Source organism: Dreissena polymorpha, chromosome 3 (genome assembly GCF_020536995.1).
Source record: "Dreissena polymorpha isolate Duluth1 chromosome 3, UMN_Dpol_1.0, whole genome shotgun sequence".
Lineage (NCBI taxonomy): Eukaryota > Metazoa > Mollusca > Bivalvia > Myida > Dreissenidae > Dreissena > Dreissena polymorpha.
This window is the reverse complement of record NC_068357.1, coordinates 9,923,285-9,934,539: the sequence shown is the minus strand read 5'-3', so window position 1 is coordinate 9,934,539 and position 11,255 is coordinate 9,923,285.

The window sequence follows — 11,255 nt, the reverse complement described above, 5'->3', positions numbered from 1 at the left end:
GACGATTGCTACACAATGTTCTGAAGAAAATTTGCGAGTATGTGTTCAAAAAATTAACTATCCGTGTGGTTTTAACCTCATAAATTGGAGTGCCGAAATTTTCATTTCCATGGGTTAAGAATTCCCAGCCGGGACACTGGTTGTTATGTGAGCGTTCAGCAAGTTGACTCATGAAGTTTTCCGCTACAAGCGTCGATACTGACCGCCAATTGTATGTTCCGCCCTTAACCAGGGCCCGTATTCACCAACCGATTCTTAGACTTAAGAATAAAGAATATACTTGGAACCAAGAAAAATGTGTTCAGTGTTTGAATATATACAGGCCTCCACTGGTGATTATGTCATTAACAAAATGTTCTATATGAAGAATAATATAGATAGAGATGTTTACTGCAGAGTTTGACTCAAAATTAAAGAAATACTTGAATATTCTAATTTAAAGAATTTTCTTTATTCTTATACTTAAGTCTAAGAATTGTTTAGTGAATACGGGCCCATGGCGTAGATGAATACATGGGTGTCAATACTACAAACTAATCTCTCGAACGTGACCGTTGGAACTCCATGTACAAACATTGTAGTGGGATGAAATGTACCAAAATCGTTTCCTTCCATAAGCCAATCACGGAATCAAAGACTCCGTTTAACTCTTTCTTCTGCCGGGATACTGGCTTTGTCCTCGGCATCGTGCCATTCGCGAAATAAACGGCAAAACTTTGCCTCTACTAAATCAATATTTGTTTGCATGACACGTTCAACATCTTCTGAGAACATCGTGCGCACGAAAGGATCGCTCTGTTGGTGCATTATTTTCCCATCATGTTGAACCTCCAGCATTTCAGTCGGTGAAGAGATGTCTCAACTTGCAAGCATCTCCGATCCATGTTTTGGACAACGATGTAATTTTTATCTACTTTGATTATCTCATTATCAGCCAAATGCCCATCTGTAACCACTGCCCAATCAGGATTTTTGTAGAAATCAGAAATGCTATTTATAAGCTCCCTTTACGTACGTTTAAGCACGTCAGACCAAACATTTCGCTGCTATGCGAATAATGTTAGTGGCTGATCCATTTCATCGTAGTCCTTCAGTCTTGCAAATTGGCAATCAAAAGTCAAGCATGGAACGTGTGCATTCGCTTTGTAGCACGCATTTAACATCTCTTCAAGTATTAGGCGAGACGTATTTATAGAAAGACTTTACACTTAAAAAAGATACGTAATTGGTAATCCATGACCAACTTCTCTATCCCAAGACCTGTCTATGTCGCTCATCAAGAACACAAACACTTTGATGCAATAGGTTCTTGAAGCGTATATGCCTCCGACAGTTGTCCTAGTCGTTTGTGAAGAAATTGCCTTGTATGTTGCAATGGTAATGGCTCTATGAATTGCTCAACAGCCGGGTTCTGCTCGTAGTACACATTACGGCTAAAGTTCGAAGTGGCCATTCTACAAGATAAATTAGCTATTATGGATGGAAACTCTCCGTGAAAATCTGCTTTTTTCGACTCCACATTGACCATCTTCGTCAGCGTTTTTGCAGGATCTGATAGTTTTCTTGGCACCGTAGGATACTGACTGTAGTATGCCTTGTTTACATCATTCAAAACCAAATGTACTAAGTCGGCGGATTGTGTCATTTTGAACACCGTCGTTGTATCCTTACTCCAACTTAAGTAAAGGTGTTCGTTGGCGCTCAGTACTTGTGCTTCAAGGTTGCACTACATACGACGTGTCTCGGTTTGACTTCGTAGAAGACTGGTATGGCACCCGTATATGATGTAAATGGACATTTTATTTCAACTTAAATCATATGGTTACCATTTTTCAAACTTCCATCTGGAGAGACTAGCAATATTGTGTTACCATCTCCATTTGCTATGCGATACGCACCTTCTTCATGATATATGAAGTCCGGATAGAAGACTGGAATTATATTTCCTATCAATGTTGAAAATTCATTAATTTCATTCACGGAACCACGTGCCATTGCTAGTTTTTGTTGTGTGTTTGGTTCTGCTGGAGTAGCATCGCTAAACACTATATTAAAGTGTTCATTTTACTTGTTTAACGACTCAAGACCCAGCGCGTTATGTGCAACGCTTCCAGTAACCTTGGTTGTTTTCCTGGCCTCGAAGCATTCTGGAGTTTTCTGTTTGATAAATTAAAATGGAACATAATCGGTTTCAAGATGTTCTCAACATTTCTGGTGGTTTCAGCTGTCGATAAGACATGTGCTTTGACGAGTCGGACATCTTTACTCGTAACTTTTTGATGGTCTGGTTCAATTCTGCACAAAACTGTCACAAAATATCAACAACTTCCATCAGGTCTTCTACACAGATCTTATTTTTACACATTAAAATTATTTATTTTATATCAGGAAAACTTCAGATTCTCTTCATTACTCTTAGAAAATGTCTTCTCAATAGTTTCTAGATACAATGCTTTTTTTGCACTTACATTCACGTAATGACTTTGTGACGGTTCCAATTACTCTGATTGCTTCTTTGCTGAGCTCAAGAAGTTTTCTTCTAAGATCTTCATCGAAATCGCATACCAAATTGGTGTCTTTTTTATCAAGTTCTCTTTTGTAACCAACAGATCATTTAAGCATTTTCGATTCATTTTATAGTGGCCTTCTATTGGTGATATTTTTTGCTTCTTCTTTATCTAGCAAATATAAGTCGGCAGAATTCGGAATGATCTTTTTACCATCAATCATGACAATATGCGATGTGTCAGGCATGGCTTTTGATGACATTTCAATATTGCTTTTGAGGATTCCAGGATGTATTTGATCTTGTAGAACGTCAACGACGTAAGGCTGTGTAAATTCAGCTAATACTGAATCACAAGGCACGACACAATTTATTTGCGATTCCGAAGGATCAAAAACTCCTTTTTGACACTTCCCCTCCGAAACGCACCCTTGATGGGCGAATCCTCTCATGAACCGTATAAATTGGCCACCAAGTGAACGTTTACCGGTCCAGAACAGTTCTTTTGTTTCGTCGAAATACCGCATGCCAGATGTGTTTCCACTTGCATGCCAGCGGAGAGTTCAAGAAACAATTTATAACAAATGTTTGACGTCGAAAATCTTACATTCGATAATAGTGTGTTTAGTAAACTTACGATTTCTTAGTTTCTTCTAAATGATGATGGTCTTTCTGCTGCTGTTGAGTGTCTGTAAAAGGCAGTTTTTTAGTTTAATATTATTGGCAGTTGTTGGAGTGAAAATGGCTTAGTTTCAATAATACATGTAGTTTACGGGTGTATTTATAGAATCGTCTAAATGATTTTTTTCTACCGTTGCATGATATATTCAAACGCAGTCTACTAGTACCCGGCTTTTCCATAGATCTTGGAGAGGCTGATACATTTGTACGTTTGACCGCTCCGACAGGGGAAAACATATGACATCGTTTTGTGGTTTTAATTTGCGTGGCACCCAGACGAAATCGTTTCATTTGCATGAAGGATGTGTTTTCAGGAACCGGCCGCTTTCTTGAGCGATACACACTTAGTGACGCTATTTTCTCGAACCTTGGCATTCTTGACGTCACAACGTCTCAGCGTCTTGTTACGTTGCTACTTGGAAAAAGTACGCATATGAATCCGTTTTTGGCATATTCAAACTCAGGTATGTACATACGTTTGACAATACACATGTTAAGCCTATACAGCGTAACTAAGGCCGTAAAATGCATTAAATTACGCATGCCAGATGTTAGGATTCAGTATGTGAGTAAAGATATAAAAAAAAGTTTCATGTGCAAATAGCTTAAAACTAAACAATTCACCATATATTACATACCGTGTCAACTGTATGGGAATACAATATTAACATTTAATCTCTTATATAACCTTAACCTTGTGCATAGGGGTATTGAGTCTTATAAACGTACTTTTTAAAAGGATTTTACACATGGGCCATAGTTTGAATATAATCATAGATCTTTCTGTAATTTGTTTTTTAAAAACTCGCACACATTTTGTCCGGTTAAGAGTATGGCCGTTTTGAGGAGTTGATACGTTTACCTGATTTGCTGATTAAGCATAATTGCAGCTACATATATTATTTGAACTAACACGGATACGGTTTCATTAGTCAAAATTTCCTTTTTCAAACGATCAAATATGTAATATACTCGATCTTCTGCCTCTGAAATATTTTTATAGGGCAGTCGATAGTAAGTTGGAAACCAGACGAAAAACGTATTTGTTTATTACTATAATTGCAAGCATGATTGTCACCATTTGTTGTTCTTAAATGAATATAACAGTCTAGTATTTTTATGTCCCCCACCACTATAGTGGGGGAAATATTGTTTTTGCCCTGTCTGTTGGTCTGTCTGTTGGTTTGTTTGCACCAACTTTAACATTTTGCAATAACTTTTGCTATATTGAAGATAGCAATTTCATATTTGGCATGCATGTGTATCTCATGGAGCTGCACATTTTGAGTGGTAAAAGGTCAAGGTCAAGGTCATCCTTCAAGGTTAAAAGTTTCAAAAAAAAAACTAAATCAAAGCGGCGCAGAAGGGGACATAGTGTTTCTGACATAGTGTTTTTTGTTTTTGTATCGATGCACTTCATTAATTATCTGAAGTGTTCGCAATCTTCTTTGCACAATAGTGAAAATGGTAAAAAGAATTACTGAATCTCGGTTGCATTTCAACGGCCATGACACTATTATTTTTACTTTTTTACTGAAATTAAATTGACTGAAATGAAATTCAGAATTATAATTAAGCGCATAAGTCGTGAAATCGAAGTTTTACTGCGGTTGGAACATAATATTCCTTCCCGAAAGGGCGATATGAGGCTTAATAGTATATAACAAAAAATAGTGAAGCTCCCCACGTATAATGTCGCACTTTAAATCAATTAAAGTTCTGTTTGATCTTTTGTAATGTAGCTTGAGATTTCATTTACTTGAAAAGTATGAAAAAGGTATACATTTTAACAGACGAAACGTTCTTTAAAACATTCAAATCAATCGCAAATTCATTCACGACAGAAAATTCGTGTATTAGCTTCTTACATGGGTATGAGCTGTGTTGGTCATTTGGAAATCATGTCCCTAAATATGCTGAAAAGGAAGTAAGTTCCAAAAAGGGGGGTAAACCAATAGTTTTTATGCCTCCGGTAGGGTGGCATATAGCAGTTGAACTTTCCATCAGTCCGTCCGTCCGAAAACTTTAACATTGCCCATAACTTTTGCAATATTGAAGATAGCAACTTGATATTTGGCGTGCATGCGTATCTCATGTAGCTGCACATTTTAAGCGGTGAAAGGTCAAGGTCATTTTTCAAGGTCAAAGGTCAAATATATGGCTTCAAAGCGGCGCAGTAGGGGGCATTGTGTTTCTTACAAACACATCTCTTTTGGCAATAAATTAGTTATAAGAGATAAAACGGCGCTGGGAAAATGAAATAATCATGACTTTAGTTATATTTTACCGTACACGTGCGTCAATACTGTGTATTATAAGAGAAAATGAAAATTGTACATCCCATTTCTCAAACGTCACGTTAGGAGACAACAGATTTGTGGACGGTTTTCCTTCAATATCTTTTTTATCCCGACGTCTACGATCTGGAAACAAAAACCCGAGGGAAGCGCAACCAACGGAGAGCCGAAAGGGCGTATTCATTTAAGATAACTATAAATACAAAGGGGCTTACCGGATGAAAATATTTCCTATTCCTTCAAGAAACCCCAAGAAACGACGCCATCTTTTAAGTTTAGTTCCAACTGACCTCATTTTAACCCGGTAAGCTCCCGTAATCGCATGACCCCCTGATATTAGAGGCAACTGAATGCTTCTGAAGAGTGCTGATTTTGATTTCCGAAAGGAATTCATATAGTTTTAAGAGGAGAAAAGCTTTAAACCTCTCTGGTTAGCCCATTTACAAGCATATCCCAGCCTACTTGTGCTGTTTTTTGCTGTTGGACCTAATAGGACTCATTTAAGCTCCTGAGTAATCTGCAAACTGGCATATAAGCATTCCTGAATCTTGTATTGTTTCAGGCAACCCGTCTTTGATGACAAACAACAGCTTATACAAAAGGTTTTATCCTTGTGAGGTACTTCTAGAGGGAGATGTAGCAACTGAGGCTTGATAATCTGCATTGACTGCGATGTGCGGCCCCTAAAAGGTAGCCATAACGAAATGGAAGCCGTGCTCAGAGATACCGTAATATACCCTCAAATGCCATGTCAAATCGAATACGGCTTGCATATCTAGAAATATTGCTAAAGATTGGCAACCCGAATTGTAACCAAAGGTAATATAATGTTGTAGTATGTTCAACGTTGGAGCTACCTTTTCTAACAACCGAACTGATTTTTAGCTCGGCTGTTTTCGGAGAAAAACCGATGTATTGTCATAGCCAGCTCGTCCGCCGACCGCGTCGTGCTTAAACTTTAACATTGGCTCTAAAATCAAAGTGCTTCCACCTACAACTTTTTAACTTGATATGTAGCTGCACCTTGATGAGTTCTACACACCACACCCATTTTTGGGTCACTAGGTGAAAGGTCAAGGTCACTGTGACCTCTCATATATAAAAACTTCGAACAAGCTTTCATTTATTCAAAACTGCACCCGCAGCCGAGCGTTGGCACACGCTATGCGGTGCTCTTGTTATTAATACTATTGATAGTTTCCCAAGAAATATTTATCTCTGTTCTTAATCATACAGTTCAATTATTTTATATGAATTAATTGTTACATTAAAGAAAATGGTATATAAGATTTGTGATCATTTTTATTCTAATTTAGGCATCACGCTGACCTCCCTATACTCCCTGGGGCTCTCGCAGTACACGGGAATTCTTCTTTCTCGAGATGGCTGTTTTAAGTGTGGACATTGTATTAGAAATATATAATGGACTATCGTTATCATAAGGCTTGTTGATATGTCGTTTTGTTGTGATGGTTTTAAAGATGTCAAAGTGCCTGAACAAAAATTAGAATCATTACTGGCTATTTCATAATGTTTAATTAAATACTGAACCTCTGTCTCTGGGATTAAGTGCAGTTTCTGTGTTTTTGAAAAATGCTGCTGGATAATACATATTTCCGTTAATGTATGTGCTTTTTTTAAAGCAAAAGACCTTACTGACCTTATTGTTAATCTTAAGCGATTCATAGAATGAGTGCCAATGTTGTTTTTAATTGTACAAAATTCCCCTCTCTTTGATGTTTTCACATCATAGGCCATCATACTTCTAGAAAAAAGATTGAACTGTACATTATGTAAGAATGTTTTGTCAGACAGAAATAGCCGTGTACAAGTTGCAATTAATCAATTAAATATTCAAATTTCTGTACATTGCCGGAGGTTTTCAAAGTCAATTGTTAAAGAAACTATGTGTTGAGATTCAAATAAACAAGAAAAAAATACAAAGAAAAATCCTTTATTTATGCAAAAGACGTATATTATCTTAAAAAAGAAAACAATACAAAGCAAAAAAGTAACATTATGGCATGGCTTAACTATATGTTAAAAAAGTCAAACGCACACAAAAAGCCAGTTAAAACACGAGTTTTAATAAAAATGGGTTTATGTGATCATATAAACCCGCTTGCATGATCATATATGTCTGTTTTAAAGATCTAATCATTTGCATTAGGCCTTACAACTAATATCAAGTCCATAAGTCACAACACTTCCCAAGCAAGATATGGTTTAGGTTCTTCACACATAAACATTTTTACAAAATGATTATTATTTGAAGTAGCTGACCATTTGTTTTAAGTACCTTTTCGACAGCTTGCAATGAAAGCAAATGGTTTTGCTTTAATGATAAACCTGTTTACGTAAACATAATAATGTATGTTTTGGAATTAGGTTCTTAACATTGTAACTTCTTATTTTTCTCGATTCATAACGTCATGTACTTAAAAAATACACTAATAAGATTTAACATAAGTTTAAACAAAAAACAATACAACTTGTTAATTTGTATATAAAAAGAGGTTTATGTGATCATATAAACCCGCTTGCAAGATCATATATGCCTGTTTTAAAGATCCAATCATTTTCATTAGGCCTTACAACTAATATCAAGTGCATTAGTTACAACACTTCCCAAGCAAGATATGGTTTAGGTTCTTCACACATAAACATTTTTACAAAATGATTATTATTTGTTGTAGCTGACCATTTGTTTATAAGTACCTTTTCAACAGCTTGCGATGGAAACAAATTGTTTTGCTTGAACGAGAAACCTGTTAACGTAAACATAATAACTTATGTTTTGGAATTCGGTTGATAACATTTTGACTACTATTTTCCCCGCTGGATAAGGCCGTGTACTTAAATACACTCATCAGATTTAGCATACGCTTCAACAAACTACAACACTACATGTTAATTTGTTTATAAATAGAGGTTCATGCGATCATACAAACCATACTTGCAAGATCATATATGCCTGTTTTAAAGATCTTATCATTTTCATAAGGCCTTACAACTAATATCAACTGCATTAGTCACAACACTTCCCAAGCAAGATATATTTAAGGTTCTTCACACATAAACATTTTTACAAAATGATTATAAGTTGAAGTAGCAGACCCTTATAGTTTGTTTTAAAGTTCCTTTTCGACAGCTTGCAATGAAAACAAATGGTTTTGCTTGAACGAGAAATCTTTTTAAGTAAATATAATAAAGCATGTTTTGATATCAGTTTCTAACGTTTGAACTACTTTTTTTTCTCGTTGATATTGCCATGTATTAAAAATACACTGATCGGATTTAACATAAGTTAAAAAAAACTACATGTTAATTTGTTTATAAATAGAGGTTTATGTGATCATACAAACCATACTTGCAAGATCATATATGTCTGATTTAAAGATCTAATCATTTTCATAAGGCCTTACAACTAATATCAAGTGCATTAGTCACAACACTTTCCAAGCAAGATATGGTTAAGATTCTTCACACATAAATATTTTTACAAAATGATTATTATTTGTTGTAGCTGACCCTCATAGTTTGTTTTAAGTACCTTTTCGACAGCTTGCAATGAAAACAAATGGTTTTGCTTGAACGAGAAATATTTTTCAGTAATTAAATAAAGTATGTTTTAAAATCAGTTTTTAACATTTGAACTACTTTTTTCTCGTTGATAATGCCATGTTTTTAAAAATACACTGATCAGATTAAACATAAATTTAAAAAAAAACGCTACATGTTAATTTGTTTATAAAAAGAGGTTTATGTGATCATACAAACCATACTTGCAAGATCATATATGTCTGATTTAAAGATCTAATCATTTTCATTAGGCCTTACAACTAATATCAACTGCATTAGTCACAACACTTCCCAAGCAAGATATGGTTAAGGTTCTTCACACAAAAAACATTTTTACAAAATGATTATAAGTTGAAGTAGCCGACCCTCATAGTTTGTTTTTAAGTACCTTTTCGACAGCTTGCAATGAAAACAAATGGTTTTGCTTGAACGAGAAATCTTTTTCAGTAAATAAATAAAGTATGTTTTAAAATCAGTTTTTAACATTTGAACTACTTTTTTCTCGTTGATAATGCCATGTTTTTAAAAATACAATGATCAGATTAAACATAAATTAAAAAAAACACTACACGTTAATTTGTTTATAAAAAGAGGTTTATGTGATCATACAAACCATACTTGCAAGATCATATATGTCTGTTTTAAAGATCCAATCATTTTCATTAGGCCTTACAACTAATATCAAGTGCATTAGTCACAACACTTCCCAAGCAAGATATGGTTTAGGTTCTTCACACATAAACATTTTTACAAAATGATTATTATTTGTTGTAGCTGATCCTCATAGTTTGTTTTTAAGTACCTTTTCGACAGCTTGCAATGAAGACAAATGTTTTTGCTTGAACGAGAAACCTGTTTACGTAAACATAAAAGTATGTTTTGGACTTCGGTTTATAACATTTTAACTACTTTTTTTCTCGCTGGATAAGGTCATGTACTTAAAAATACACTTATAAGATTTAACATAAGTTAAAAAAACACTACATGCTAATTTGTTTATAAAAAGAGGTTTATGTGATCATACAAACCATACTTGCAAGATCATATATGTCTGATTTAAAGATCCAATCATTTGCATTAGGCCTTACAACTAATATCAACTGCATTAGTCACAACACTTCCCAAGCAAGATATGGTTAAGGTTCTTCACACATAAACATTTTTACAAAATGATTATTATTTGATGTAGCTGACCATTTGTTTATAAGTACCTTTTCAACAGCTTGCGATGGAAACAAATTGTTTTGCTTGAACGAGAAACCTGTTAACGTAAACATAATAATTTATGTTTTGGAATTCGGTTGATAACATTTTGACTACTTTTTTCCCCGCTGGATAACGCCGTGTACTTAAATACACTCATCAGATTTAACATACGCTTCAACAAACTACAACACTACATGTTAATTTGTTTATAAATAGAGGTTCATGCGATCATACAAACCATACTTGCAAGATCATATATGCCTGTTTTAAAGATCTAATCATTTTCATAAGGCCTTACAACTAATATCAACTGCATTAGTCACAACACTTCCCAAGCAAGATATATTTAAGGTTCTTCACACATAAACATTTTTACAAAATGATTATAAGTTGAAGTAGCAGACCCTTATAGTTTGTTTTAGAGTTCCTTTTCGACAGCTTGCAATGAAAACAAATGGTTTTGCTTGAACGAGAAATCTTTTTAAGTAAATATAATAAAGCATGTTTTGATATCAGTTTCTAACGTTTGAACTACTTTTTTTTCTCGTTGATATTGCCATGTATTAAAAATACACTGATCGGATTTAACATAAGTTAAAAAAAAACTACATGTTAATTTGTTTATAAATAGAGGTTTATGTGATCATACAAACCATACTTGCAAGATCATATATGTCTGATTTAAAGATCTAATCATTTTCATAAGGCCTTACAACTAATATCAAGTGCATTAGTCACAACACTTCCCAAGCAAGATATGGTTAAGATTCTTCACACATAAATATTTTTACAAAATGATTATTATTTGTTGTAGCTGACCCTCATAGTTTGTTTTAAGTACCTTTTCGACAGCTTGCAATGAAAACAAATGGTTTTGCTTGAACGAGAAATCTTTTTCAGTAAATAAATAAAGTATGTTTTAAAATCAGTTTTTAACATTTGAACTATTTTTTTCTCGTTGATAATGCCATGTTTTTAAAAAT